Source organism: Notamacropus eugenii, chromosome 6 (assembly GCF_028372415.1).
Source record: "Notamacropus eugenii isolate mMacEug1 chromosome 6, mMacEug1.pri_v2, whole genome shotgun sequence".
In the NCBI taxonomy this organism is placed as follows: domain Eukaryota; kingdom Metazoa; phylum Chordata; class Mammalia; order Diprotodontia; family Macropodidae; genus Notamacropus; species Notamacropus eugenii.
Window position 1 is genome coordinate 215,113,370 of NC_092877.1, and position 15,780 is coordinate 215,129,149.

The window sequence follows — 15,780 nt, forward strand, 5'->3', positions numbered from 1 at the left end:
ACACAAATCAATATAAATTAAAAGTGCATAGAAAAGACTTGGAGAAGAGATTACTTTTGAGTGGGGAAATGGAAGGCATCATAGGTGAGAGGTCACCTGAATTCAACCTCAGAGGCAGGATGTCAACAGATGAAGGTGGAGGGATTTGTATTGCTGGAATAGGGCATTGTGGTTAAAGGTTTTCACAGAAGTAGGTAAGGGAGTGAGGGATTGAACTCAAGTCATGCTGAGTGGTATGATTAGACTGAAATCCATAACTAAAGGGTAATAGTATAAGAAGTAATTGGTAGTTTGGAACTAAATTCTGAAGCACCTTGAGTTCCATGATAAATAATTTGAATTTTGTTCAGAAGGCTTTAAAAGGGAGCCATTATGCAGTTTTAGAGAGGAAATGCTATATAAACTATCTCTATATTTGGGCAGATTAAATCAGTGCAGTGTGTAGGATGGATTGGAGGGGAGGAAAGAAGAGACTGGAAGCAGCCAAACCAATGAGGATTCTTGGAATCCATCATCCAAGGAAGAGTTATAGGATCTAAACTAGGATGATGGGTAACGGAAATGTAAATAGAGAAATATAGTTAGCACTTTGGGGTATTACAGGAGAGCTATCTCCTGTACAAGTTCATGTGGTAAGTAACTGCTGCCAAAATATATTTATTACAACATAGAAATTAGAGGTAAAAATGTAGGTTTAATTATGCTCAAAGATAGGCCAGATCTCAGAGAAAATCTGAGCCCCCTTTAGGAGTCTAACAAGACTTCTTAAAGGCAAAATTACGTCAGAGTGGCAGGAAAAAAAAAATCTTACCTTCATCTTAGGCCATACAAGTTAAAGAAGGCAGATCATAATCCCAATGCTTTTTTCAATGTCATAAAAGCTGAGCAAATTTAGTCATAATTTCATACGTAAATCAAAAAGATTCTGTAGATCATTTAAGTCATGTTACAGATTAAACTACATTTAGGGGATTCACAAATAGGCTGATTAAGGAGGAAGATTTACATGTGCCTGCTTATCTAAGGTATTTTTAGACTTTAAGTTTTTACAATCTATGAGGCAGGTTTTGATCAGCTGAGGTTACTTTTAGTTAACCAAAATTTGCAGGAAGGATGATCCTGTGTTCTGAATAATAAAAGGAAATTAAAAATTCCCATAACAAGGGTATTTATTTTTTTTAACATAACCTTAGCTATACTGGACTTTTTCTAAAAGTAGAAAAAAAGATACTACTCTAAAGGAGCTTACATTCTAGTGGGGGGAAAACACCATATAAAAGGGAGCTATATAAAAATGAGAAAGTGGGGAAAGGGAACCCAGCATGGGGAGCATGGTAGGAGAAGTCCTAGAGGTGGGTCAGCACTGTAGTTGGTTGGTTGTTGGTTGTCCTTTTTCGAAAAGGACCAAAATGACATCACCATGATAAAGTGAAGTTTCACTGTGTATGACTGTGACTGATCAGACCAATATGAGCTCAGAATACTCTACCACAGATTGGGCACAGATAGTCCATATGAATATTTGGGGTGCATATTCCAAATCTGTGCATCCTACATTTACTTTGTGCTGTCTCAATTCTGCTTTGCTCATAGAACACAGCACTCTTTCTGATGTGGGCATGCCATGGTGAGCAGTCCCGTGCCAGTGTCTCCTGTGTTGCATAGTTAAATCCAAAGTTCTTGAGAAAGACCTTGAAAGTGTCCTTGTATCACTTCTTCTGGCCACCATATGATTGCCTGCCCCATATGAGTTCTCCATAAAATAGTCTTTTTGGCAAGCATATATTTTGCATGTGTTCGAACAATGTGGCCACCCCATTGGAGTTGTGCTCTCTGAAGCATAGTTTGAATGCTTGGCAGTTCAGCTGAAGCAAGGACTTCAGTGTCTGGTTTATCCTACCAAGTGATCCTCAGAATCTTCTTAATACAGTTCAAATGGAAGCGATTCAGTTTCCTGGAATGGCCCTGGTAGACTATACATGTTTCACAAACATAACAATGAGGTCAGCACAACAGCCATGTAGACCTTTAGTTTGGTAGTTAGTCTAATACCTCTTCTCTCCCAAACTTTTCTTCGGAGCCTCCCAAACACTGAGCTAGCTCTGGCAATGCATGCATCAACCTCATTGGCAATGTGTACATCCCTGGAAAGTACACTACCAAGGTAAGTGAACTTATCCACAGCATTCAAAACTTCTCCATTTGTTGTAACTGATGGTTCCACTCTGGATGGTGTGATGGTGGCTGATGGAACACCTGTGTTTTCTTGGTGTTAATTATTAGGCCAAAATTAGCACAGGAAGAAGAGAATTGATCCATACTTGGTTGCATCTCAGCTTTAGAGGCTTCAGTGAGTGCACAATCATCTACAAACAAAATCATGCACCAGCGCTCCCTCCACTTTGATCTTGGCTTGTAACCTTTTCAAATTGAAGAACTTACCATCAGTGTGGTAGTTGACCTTGATGCCATGTTCATCCTCATTGAAAGCATTTGTCAACATGGCTGAAAACATCATGCTAAAAAGCATGGGAGCAAGCACACAGTCCTGTTTCACTCCACTGGTGACTAGGAAGGCACGAGAGCATTGTTCATTATCCAAAACCTGGGCAAATATGCCATCATGAAATTGACGTACAATACTGATGAACTTCTCTGGGCAGCCAAATTTTGACATAATTTTCCATAAGCCCTCATGACTAAGAGTGTCAAAGTCCGTGGTCAGATCTACAAACGTTGTGTACAGACCTCTATTCTGCTCCTGGCATTTCGCTTGGAGTTGTTGGGCAGCAATCATCATATCAACTGTTCCTCTCCCCTTTCTGAAGGCACACTGGCTCTCAGGTATATGCCTATCTTCCAGGTGAAGGATCAGCCTATTAAGGAGGACTCTGACAAGAATTTTGCCAGCAATGACTTTGAGAGAGAGACCCCCCCTATGATTGTCACAGGACAATGTATTCCCTTTACCTTTATAGAGATGGACAATAGAGGTATCCTTGAACTTCTGGGGGATAGCCTCCTCTTGCCATATAACCTGGAAAATTTCAGTCAGTTTTTGTATGAGCAATGGTCTCCTACCTTGTAAATATCAGCTGCAATAGAATCAGCACCAGGTGCTGTGTCACATGAAAGGAGACTAAAGGCCCTCAAAACCTCTTCTTCAGTTGGAAGTTCAGCAAGTATGGAAAAGAATGAATATATCTTTGGCTTAGTTCTCCTTAAATGGGAGATTTGCTTCAATATTTTTCAGTGACTTAAATGAAGACTTAGATGGCAGGTTTTTCAAATTTATAGATCATAGGAAGCTGGGGGTGGGGGCCATAATAAATTGGATGTCAAAACAGACCCAAAAAGATTTTTACAAGTTAGAATGATTAGGGAAGAAATCTTATGAAAATTAATGAGGAAATTTAATAAGGAAATTATAAGGTCCTTATATTTGGGCTTTTAAAAAATTGTATAAGGACTGTATGGGAAAGATATATATATATACAGACAAAAAACCCTGTAAATTGCAAACTCATACATCATGTTCAACTAAAAATTCAAATAAAAAAATCAAATATACTCGGGTTACATTATTAAAATAAACAAAACAAGAGAGGTGATACAAGTCCAGAGTACAGATTATTGGTCAGAACACAACTTACATAAGTCTTTAGTTATAGATGCCACATTGTAGGAAAGGTTTTAACAATATGTCCAGAGAAGCGTAACCAGAATAGTAAAGAAATAAAATCATGTCATATATACATCAACTCAGATATTTGAGTTTGTTTATTCTAGAGAAGATTGAGTGAATACATAATTGCTGTCTTCAAATAATTTGAAGGGTCATTCATGCAAGCATTTATTAAGCTAGGAATGGGGAATGCAGACAAAAGCAAAATAGATCCAGCTTAGCTTGCATAGCGGTAGCTAGTAGCTAATATTTATATAGACCTTTAAGGTTTACAAAGCACTTGCACATATGTTATCTCATCTCACCCTCAACAACAACAGTAGGGGCTATTATTAGCCCCATTTCACAGATGAGGAAACAGGTTAAATGACTTGCCAAGGGCCCCATAGCTACTAAGTATCAGTCAGAATTCAAATTCAAGTCTTTCTTGGTTCCCAAGTTCAGCACTTCTATACATTGTGCACAGTCCCTTCTATTGTGGGAGGAGTGGGATTATAATGAACATAGGGTAACAAACAACCTAAACTCAAATAAATACAAATTATATAGAGTATAGGATTATATACAAAGTAAATATACAGAAAACTCTAGAGTGGGGAGAGGGAATAAGGATAGATGATATACAGAAAACTGTAGAGTGGGGAGAGGGGAATAAGGATAGATGATATACAGAAAACTGTAGAGTGGGGAGAGGGGAATAAGGATAGATGATATACAGAAAACTGTAGAGTGGGGAGAGGGGAATAAGGATAGATGATATACAGAAAACTGTAGAGTGGGGAGAGGGGAATAAGGATAGATGATATACAGAAAACTGTAGAGTGGGGAGAGGGGAATAAGGATAGATGATATACAGAAAACTGTAGAGTGGGGAGAGGGGAATAAGGATAGATGATATACAGAAAACTGTAGAGTGGGGAGAGGGGAATAAGGATAGTGTGGCAAGGAAAATGCAACAAAGAGAAACCAAGATAGCTCTCTGAACAAGATCAGTTTAACAGTGACAGATATAAAGAAGTAAGGCCGGGGAGCCCAGTGAGAAGGGGAGGACTGGGTGGTTGGGGAACGGTACAGTTGGCTACAGGTGTGGAAAGTGGGTTGGCTTTGGGTGGGAGCGAGCACTTCCCTCCCTGAGAACGAAGGAAAGTTCATTGCTGCCCGGGACGTGTCGCTCTTACTATTGTGGCTGGGAGCCCAGAGCCCAGCGGAGTGACCTTAAAGGAGAAATGGGGCTCTCCTAGATGGGAAGAGGGGGTGCTGTGAGGAAGAGGATCAATTACTCAGTGATGCGGCAATTTCCCAAGTAGACTTCATATAGGAGGTAACGTGAACTGAGACTTAAAAAGAACTCAAGGGACTCCCGGGGCAACTTCGGGTAGCGTGGTAGGGAGGCGCGAGACTGGCGGCGGGGCGGGGGCGCCGCATGCGGACCTGGAAGGGTGGGGGCTGAAGCCGGGGGTGGGGCGGAGGACGCCGAGCGCGCGCACGCCTGCCGGGACCTCGGGGGCGACGTCAAGGGGGCGGAGTCGGGGCGCGAGGCGGAGCCTCGGCGCGTCGCGTCGAGGGGGGCGGAGGAGGCCGAGCACGCGCACGCCTGCCAGGACCTCGACGGCGACGGCAGGCAGGCAAGCGGGCAGGCGGACGAGGCCTACCTCATGGGCGGCTGTGTGGGCTCCCAGCACGACTCTTCGCGCAACCTCAACGAGACCTCGGAGGGCACCAGAGTGGCCGTACGTCGTAATCAGCCTCTGAAAAAAGGGAAACCAAAATGGAAAAGCGATTACCCCATGACCGACGGACAACTGCGCAGCAAGAGAGATGAATTTTGGGACACCGCGCCAGCCTTTGAAGGCCGTGAAGAAATTTGGGACGCGCTGAAGGCCGCTGCACATGCATTTGAGAACGGCGACCACGAACTGGCCCAAGCCATCCTGGATGGTGCAAACATAACGTTACCGCGGGGCGCCCTGACGGAGTGCTATGATGAACTGGGAAACAAGTATCAGCTTCCGGTCTATTGCTTGGCCCCCCCAATCAACATGATAGAAGAAAAGAGCGACCTGGAGACTCTGGACATTCCCGACCCACCCCCGAATTCTGGATACGAGCGTCAACTCCGTTTACGCCTTTCCACGGGCAAAGATCTCAAACTTTTGGCTCGTAGTACGGACCGAGTGTACCACATGAAGAGGAGGCTGAATGCAGTGGAGGGGGTGGATCCGAGTAGTCAGCGCTGGTTCTTCTCAGGCAGTCCGCTCACCGACAGAATGAAACTGGAGGAACTGAAGATCCCAAAGGACTATGTGGTACAGGTGATTGTGAGCCAGCCTTTGCAAAATCCAACACCAGCTGACAACTGAACTGGGCTTGTTGGCTGGCCTTCTCTTCTTTTGGTTTTCCTCCCTTATGGCGTGAAATTTATTTTCACTGCCCTTATTTACCCATGAGTTCTGAGGAAAGACCAATGAAAAATTCCATATGTGATGGAGATCTACACAAAAAATCAAACACCAAGAGCCAGCCTTTGATACTTATGTGATTGCCATTTCTAATGCAAGAGTCAACGGATAAAATAGATAACCATTTATTAAAAAAAAAAAAAACAAAAACAGAAAACCAACATAAATGGCTATGTTTAAATGATTTGAACAATGAATAAAGCAGCCATCCGTGAAAAGAAAAAAAAAGAAAGAAACTAAGACTTCTAAGAGGCAGAGATCAGGAGGAAGTGCATCCCAGGAAATGGGAATAGTCTGGGGCAAAGACATGGAGATGAGAGTTGCAAAGTCATGTGCATCAAGGATTGTTACTTGTTCTAGGCTGGACTTTGTTCAGTCCCCTGGTAGTTTTTTTTAAATTCAGTACTAGAACAAAAATCAGACACTTAATAGGTCGTTCATGAGTTAATGAAAGGATTTATGTAGCCACAGTAGGAGAAGGATCTTCAGTAAGGGTAGTCGTTGTAGATATGTGAAATTGATTCAGCTGAGCTAATGCTTCCTTGCCTGAGCTACCCACAGTAATGCACCAAGTAAGCGTCAAAGTGTCCTTGAAGCTCCTTGTGACTCCTGTGTAACTCAGGTGATCAAGATGTGATGACAGCAATGTGAACCTCCAATCCCCTGAGACAACCAAGAATTGAGTCTCATCTCCATACCTTTCAAGGGAAAGAAATAGTCAAACTGCATTTTGGGGAATATTGCTCCTACCACTCTGCTATTTAAAATGACCTACTCTATGAAAATCTGAGCTAACAAAACATAAATTGTGTTGTTATTCACAGATTTAAGATTTTTCTTTTACTTCATAGAAAATTTTAGTGAACTGGAGAGCATTTAAAATATGATTTGACTTGAAAGATTAAATTTCCTAGACTGTTATCTATTGAATAAAATAAGACAACACTTCCCTACATATTTGTCTTTAGTTTTTTAAAAACCCTCTTCCTTTGCATATCCAAAGCAGGAGCAAGATGATGCCATACACATTATTGTTTTAGTGACTAAGGGGTAGCTCAATGGAGAATGAACACTGTTGCTTCCTTTGCTAAGATTGATGGACTAGCTACCTGCATGTTATTTGGAAAGGATAAAGGTAGTGCAGAAAAATAATATTAAGTGGGATGAGAAAGAAAGAAATGTATTGGAAAAAGAGAAACCTCCACTAAAAGACCAGTGGTAGAATATTTGAGAATGTTTCTTCTTTTACCACATACCATCTGGAGTGCAATGGTAAAGAGTCTTACATTACTCCTAAGCAACTAATTTAGCCTAGGTATAAACTATCATCCTTACTGCTTGTCAATTTTCTCTATAAAAGATAGGTGCTCATTATCTGCTTGCATGTATAACTGGCATATGGGTTAATTAGCATTTACAAGTTTTTGAGGCTATAAAGCACAAAATACATGTTTGTTGATTATGAATTATCATCCTGGAATGCTTTTGCTCTGGGGATACCAGCTCACTAGCACAGCCAAACCATTTATTTGAGAGATATGGATATATATTTTGATAAGTTAGGGAATTTATATAAAGAAGATAGGCATCAGGTCACATGAACCACTTCTCAACAACTGAGATCTAGCAATATATGAACTGTTTCATCAAAATATTAAAGACTTTGTTTTAAAGTTTTCCTTTAGTTTTGCAAAAGTACTTATTCCAAGGATAGAAATAGAATGAATATCCATACATAGATTTAGGACATTAGACAGAAATAAAATTAATTGGCCAAATGGAGTTTTAGTTCTTATGTCTATGCAGGTTGATTTTCTCTTTGGTCATTAAATCACTGGGTAAATGCAAGTGCATCAGATTAAAACAAATAATAAAATGATTTTCAAATCAGAAAAAACATAAGGCACTGAAAAGTACCTAACATAAGTACCTAACATAAGGTACTGAAAAGTACCTAACTTGGCATGTTCTTTTGACTTGAAATCCAAATCATGTCAAGCTAATTGAATTTCACTGTGTGGCACCTTTATGGACCTTGTAAAGATATATACAAACGTAGACTTCAGAATGACTTGTCAGCCTGATTCATGTGACTTTAAAAAGAAAAATCACAAATTAGGGTAGGCTCAATTATATGACCTTTATATGGCATTATATTCATCATGACTGGATTTTTCAGAGCTCAGTACTGCTCTGGAAAAGCATTAAGTGAAATTAGCAAGGTCAGGCCTCCATAAATTTCTCAGGTCTTCTTGTGTAAGAAAACTTCTTCAGGGACTTATCCTACCAATTCCATATTTGTCTCTTCCCCCATCCTTACCCACTAGACTCTCATCCTACTCTAAGCCAGTAGGGGAATGAGAGAACAAAGGTATTAAAGGAGGGGAGAAGTCAACCAAAGGAACAGGTTTTCTAGAGAAGGAAAGGTTCCATGTAATCAATGTGCAAATCATACAGTTCCTTGTGGAGGATGGCCTGGACTACCAGGGGAGGGATATTTAAGACAGAGGAAATTGTGTGAAATGCTACAGGATCTTGGTAAATGAAGTAAGGAAATAAAGAGGAGATGAGGGCTAAAAGATTAATCCTAAGGATGAGAAAATCATTAAGGCAAATATACAGAAAAGTACAGGGATAAAGGGCAGAAGATTTCTTTCTCAGTCCTCTACCCTTTCATTAATGGTTACTTGTAGTGAAAACACATGACAGTGTCCAGTCAAGAGATTCTAGCTGCAGAGAAATTGAGAGAGATCAACAAGAGGGACTGTAGAATCCTGCTTAGAAGACAGAAGGTCTCAGAGCAAAGGACTCTCTTGGTACTAAAGTATAAGTGCTTGGTCTTTTGAAAGTTCATATTAGAATCCTAGGATGGGGGTGGGGGTGGGGGGTTGAAGCAGCTAAGCACCTGACGTGGAGTCCGGAAGACTGGAATCCAAATGTGACTCCAGATACTAGTTGTGTGACCCTGGGCAAGTCACTTAACCCTGATTGCTTCAAATGAAAAAAAAAGAATCCAAGGACAGAATGGAGCTGGTACAGACTACAGGCAGTAAGTGTTTAGAAGCAACCATGCAGCAAAAACTGCAAGGTTGGAAGGGACAGTGAGGGAACATGTGCTACAGGACTGATGACATGAGTAGCTCCCTCCATATGAGGCTTAACCACTTAGGTTACTTACATTTGAGCCTCTCCATTTGTGAACTAATTGGTGTTTTCTACTCTTTCCACTTACACTACATGTATTTATGGGACAGTGGCTCCTCAAGTTTATGGGAGAGATATTGCTTTTGTCTTCCTATGTCATTTCAGTTAAAGTTTTTGCTAACCTAATTGCATTTTTTAGAGATAAGATAAATACACCAGAAGAGAATGGGTTTCATGCGTTATAGTTTTATGAGTTTAAATGCACTAGTGTGAATTGAAAGGAGTAGCCCCAGAGGAGATATTAAGTGATAGGAAGTTTTGGTCAATAAGAACGCTTTTGCTATATGACTTTTGACTCTAATTCACTCTCCTACTTAATAAGAGGCAATGAGGTATAGTAGAAAGAATACTAAACTAGGATTCAAGGAAAGGAGAGGGAACAAACATTTATTTAGTTCCTACCATAGGTAGTCACTATGTTAAGTGTTTTACAAATATCTCATTTGATCCTTGTAACAATCCTGTAAAGAAGGTGCTATTACTATCCTCAATTTACAGTTGAGGAAATTAAAATAAATAAAAGTTAAATGTCTCCCTCAAAGTCATACAGCTAGTAAGTGTGTGAGGCAGATTTTAACTCAGGTCTTCTGATTCCAGGCCCAGCACTCTATCCACTGCACCTCTTTTATCCTTTCAAGTCCCATCACTACCACTTTTCAGCTACCTGAATGACCATGGACAAATTGATTAACCTTTTTGAGTCTATTTTCTTTTCTGTAAAATGTTGAGATTGGATTAGATAATCCCTAAAATCCCGTCTAGCTATAACAGTATGATACTGTGCGTCTAATTCTGTGCCATGCTGAAAACTGTAGTGGAACCTGGAGAGAGAAGCAATTTAGATAATGTATAGCCCTTGTACTTACACTTTAGTAGAAAAGACAGACTTTGTATTTTTTAAAATCTGAACATGTGACTTCATTGATGTAGGAAGTGCCTGGTATAGTGAAGGATCCCATGGAACACCCAATGGAGTATGCATGGGTATATGCATGTGCACAGAGTATATGCAAGAGCTCTCCTGGTAACCTCTGGAGAAATATGTGGCTCAAAAGCTAAGCTTTAAGCAATTTTCCTTGAAGCTGCAGTGTGGGAGTGTATAGAACCAAAGAATGTAGGACCAAGCACCTTGATTTATCTTTTTAGAAGGCTGGATTCAGGTTTCCTCAGGACTAAATGGTCCATATGTGTGGGCTCAGAGCTGAGTGGGACTCCTTAGTGGAGTAATAAGAGAGGGAATGCACTACCTGTGCCCAGCAGTGAATTGTTAGAATACTAAGGACACTTTTTCTGTCTCTTTATATATGCAACTTTTCTGCAATTTATATTCTTATAGTATTGCCTAGGGCACCGTGAGGTTAAGTAATTTGTCCAAAGTCACACAGCCTGGTGTGAATCAGAAATATCACTTGAAGGCTGGTTCTCTGACAACAAAGTCAACTCTCTATCTACTACAATATTGTCACTTGAGCTCCCTTTCAAGAGAGTAACAGACATAACTATAATATACAATATTACTTGCTAAGGTTGACTTCCAGAAATCATTCTGTTCATTACAGATAAAGCTAAAAAACACAAATATTTCAAGTCTCAGGCCTACCGATGCTAAAACTCAATAAAATGTAAGTACCTGAAATCTGATTGATCTGTTATGCTAGGTAGAGATGTCATGACTTTGGGTAAAGATAAAACTCAATGGACGTGCACCCTTTTTTTAAAACTAACTGAACAATTTTACATTATATTCCTTTGAAAGATACATACATTAAAATGTCTAAGAATCATACAGGTCAATCAAAATCAAGTGCACCATCAACAAGAACAAATGACAAATTCCAAATAAAACCAAATCCTAGAATAAACAATTCCTATAAATTTAGCAAAGCAGCACAAAAGATGTTTTGGACCAATTATATATGCAATTACCAATTTGTTATTACAAATTTTTGCTTATAAAGTTTTTGAAGGCCAAATGAAAGGTAATACCAGTTTTGTCCACTATATTTACTATGAATTTTGATATTCATGATATTTTAAAAAGTCTCTACCATTGTTTTTGGATTCCATGTACTTAAGGGAGGCTTCTTCTATTCTATACATGTCCTCTCTTTCCAGATCTTTTCAAGAAATTTCTGGAAATTCCCATGTGTTGTATTTATACATTATAGAGGGTACATTACAATAGGCCTTCCCCCAACTACTCCATGATGTTTCCTAGGCTTAGGAGCATATCGGAGATGGAAAACCAAGGAGATGGGCTAAACTCAACCCTACCATCTTCCTATAAAACCTAGAGCCTTCACTTCTACCTTTACCAGAGCTACTCTGGGGCAGCAATGACAAAGGACCCAATGAATGTGAGGCTGAATTAAGTGATTCCTTCTTTTGACTGAGACCCTGAATCCTTCAATCTTTTATCCTTTGTTCCTGATCCCTCATCTCCTGCTTCTGAGAATTTCATGTTGAGCCTTGTGTTCCCCATGTGAGTTAAAATATAATCTCTAAAACCCTACTTTAAAGTATTTTTATTGGCCTGACTTTTTTTTCTTAATTTTTTAAAATAGTATTGTATTTTTCCCCCAACTGCATCTCAAGCCAATTCTAGCATTAATTTTTACAAGAGTTTCAGTTCCAAATTTTTCTTCCCTGTTCCATCCCTCCCTTCCCTTCTTCTGAAAATGATAGGCAATTTGATATGTTCCATCATGTAAAACGTATTTCCATTTTATTCACAGTTCTGAAAGAAGAAACAGATCAAAAGGGGGAAAATCACAAAAAAGAATAAAGTGAAAAAATATAATTTGATTTGCATTTGGAGTCCATTCTTTATCTGGATGTGGATAGTATATTCCTTCATGAGTCCTTTGTACTTGTCTTAGATCACTGTGTTGCTTAGAAGAGTTGACTACTTCATAGCTGATCATCCCACAGTGTTGCTGATACTGTGTACATTTTCCTGGTCCTGCATTTCACTTTGCATCAGTTCATACAAGTCTTTGGCTTTGTTTATGCAAAAGCTTTTTAATTTAATAGAATCAAAATTATCTATTTTACATTTCATAATACTCTCTATCTCTTGTTTGGTCATGATCCTATAACTCACTTAATTTCTTTAAGAATTTGGATGCCATGCCACTTTGGGCACATATGTTTAGCATTAAATTACTTCATTGTCTATGGAATCTTTTAGCAAGATGTAATTTCTTTCCTTATCTCTTTTAATTAGGCCTACTTTTGCTTTTGCTTTGTCTCAGAGCAGCATTGCTACCCCTGTTTTTTGTTTTTGTTTTTATTTTTTAACTTCAACTGAAGCATAATAGATTCTACTCCTTACCCTTTTTCTCTTTGTGTGTGTCTTCTTTAAGTGTGTTTCTTGTAAACAACATATTGTAGGATTCTGTTTTTTGATCCATTCTACTATCTGCTTCTGTTTTATGAGAGGGTTCATCCCATTCACATTCACAGTTATGATTACTAAATGCATATTTTCCTCCATCCTATTTTGTCCTCCTGTTTGTCCTCTTTCTTCTTTTGCCCTTTCTCTCCAAGACAGTGTTTTGCTTCTTTTATTGCCTCCCCGGGTCTGCTGTCTCTTCTGTCAGTTCCTTTCTTATCTCCTTCACTTACTCTCTTTATCTCCTACTTTCTTATCAGGTAAAAAAGATTTGCATGTTCAATTGATTGTGTGTATTATTGGCTCTTTGAGCCAATACTGATGAAGGTAAAGTTCAAGTGATGTCCATTGCCAACATTCCCATTTTCCCCTCCACTGTAATAGATTTTTCACACCTCTTTATGTGGAGTAAATCACCCCATTCTACTGCTCCCTTCATTCTCCTCTCAGTGTACTCCTCTTTTTTATCCCTTAATTGTTTTTTATGTCATTTCCTCAAATTTACCTTATACCCATACCCTCTATGTATATTCCTTCTAGCTACACTATTAGTGGTATAATACTTTAAAATTACAAGTATTACTTTCCCATATAGAGATATAAACAGCTCAGTTTCATTGAGTCCCTTATGTTTTCTTTTCCCTTTTTTTCTCATTTTAACCTTCTTTTGGCTCTTGATATTGGAGATCAGTGTTTTCTGTTCAATTCTGGTTTTCTTTTGAAAGTTCAAACCATTTTTTCCCTTGAAGTATTATGCTTAATTTCACTGGGTAGGTGATTTTTGGTTTTAGTCCTATTTCCTTTGCCTTCTAGAATATAATGTTCCATGACCTCTGATCCCACTTGAATTGTTTCTGGTCACTTGCAGTATTTTTTCCTTGACCTAATAGTTCTGTAATTTGGCTGTGATGTTTCTTGAAGTTTTTATTTGAGGATCTCTTTCCAGAGATGATCAGTGGATTCTTTCAATGTCCATTTTGCATCTGATTCCAGGATAATAGGGTAGTTTTCCTTGATAATTTCTTAAAGGATGCTGTCTAGGTTCTTCTTTTGATTATGGCCTTCAGATAGTCCAATAATTCTGACATTGTCTCTCCTGGATCTATTTTCCAAGTCAGTTGTTTTTCCCATGAGGTATTTATACATTTTTTTCTATTTTTTTTCATTCTTTTGAATTTGTTTGATGGATTCTTGATATCCTATAGAGTCATTAGATTCCATTTGCCTAATTCTAATTTTTAAGGAGTTGTTTTCTTTAGTTAGCTTTTATACTTCTTTTTCCATTTTGGCCAATGGTATGTTTTAAGGAGTGCTTTTCTTCAGTGAATTTTTTTGTTTCTTTTTTCATTTGGTTAGTTTTACTTTTTAAGCAGTTGTTTTCTTTTTCCAGTCTGTTGACTTTTTTTCATAATTCTCTTACATCACTTTTATTTCTTTTCCCAATTTTTCTTCTACCCCCTTTATATGATTTTTAAGCTCCCTTTTGAGCTCTTCCATGAGTTCTTTCTGGGTTTGGGATCACTTGCTGTTTTCCTTTGGAGTTTTGCCCATAGTTGTTTTGACACTGTTGTCCTTTACTGAGTTTGTGTCTTGATCTTCCCTGTCATCATAATAACTTCCTATGGTCAGATTCTTTTTTGTTGTTGTTTTCTGCTCATCTTTTTTGGCCTTTTTCCCTTCTTTTAACTTTGAGCTCTGCTCCCTGAGGTGCAAAGGGCACTGTCTTAGGTTTCTTGCTCTAGTGGCTGCAGGCCCTGACAGTTTACCTGGTGCTGGACTGATGTTGCCCTGAGGCCCACAGGGGACCCTTGTGTTTGGTGCTGCATGGAGCGGGTAAGGTAGGTGGTGGGTGGTGCTACTGGAGGCCACAGGGGTCTGTTGGTTTAGTTGGTGTTGAACTGGGGTCCCAGTGGTGGTGACTGGCATGTGCTAAGACTGAGTGGTGTGCTTTTATGTTTCCCAGGGGCTACAACTGAAGTATGTGGCATTCTTACTGCTGGAAACTGCCTATTGGACCAGGAATATGCTGAAGCACATGGAGGTTCTTGGAGCAGAGGTCTGCCCACTCACCTGGCTGTACTTGGGCATATGTAGGGTCCTGGTGTTGGTGTTTGCTTGCTCTACCACACTGGAGCTCAGGATCTCCGGTTGGTTTGCTGAGGTGGGGCTTGCTGGGATACTTCCTGTCCTGGACTGAGCTCTCCTTTGATTCAGACCTTTTTTGTCAATCTTCTAAGTTTCTTGGACTAAAAGATTGTTTTGCCCCATCTTTTTGCTGGTTTTATTGTTCCAGAATTTGTTTCGGGGCACCATATGGTGTTTAGAGGTGAATATGGGTGAGTTACTGACAATTTGCTGCTTACTCTACCATCTTTTTGTCAGTTCATATAACTCTTCCCATATTTCTCTGTTTTCTTTTTAGTCATTTCTTATGATGGATGGTTTTGTTTGGTATCTACTGCCATAAGTATATGATATGATGATGCTTACCAAGATTTAGACCTTTCATTTTGCTTCATTGGCTAGTAATGTAACTGCTTTACCTCATAACAATGACTTTCTTTGTAATTTGTGTCAGTTCTCTGTAGATTTTGAATATCCGTCTTTTGCCAAAGATATTTCATACAAAGATACTTTTCCCAAGAAAGAATCAGATTCTTATATACCATATCAATAATAAACAGTTTGTTTCTTGGTTTAGTTTTACTTCCAGATTTTTTTTTGGAGGGGGGTGTTCATTGCAAATGGTATATATACATATATATATATATATATATACATATATATACATATATATATATATATATATACCATTGTATATATACCATGTATATGTATATACATACATACATATATATATATATATATATATATATATTTACAGATAAAGTTCTCTTCACCAGCTTTCTTAGGAGTTAAAACAAAAAGTGGAATCTATAGATCTATAGATCATAGGACACAAAATTATTGTGAACTTCTTGCTTTCCAGAATAGCCACATTAATTCCTAACTCTATAGGTTTCCATGTGTGCTTTCTC

At 38.9% G+C, this 15,780-nt stretch overlaps 1 pseudogene; it reads left to right on the plus strand.

Annotated features, from left to right (window-relative positions):
- Positions 1 to 5,207: 5,207 nt before the first annotated feature.
- Positions 5,208 to 7,099, plus strand: LOC140512677 (ubiquitin domain-containing protein 2 pseudogene; annotated as a pseudogene).
- Positions 7,100 to 15,780: the final 8,681 nt, after the last annotated feature.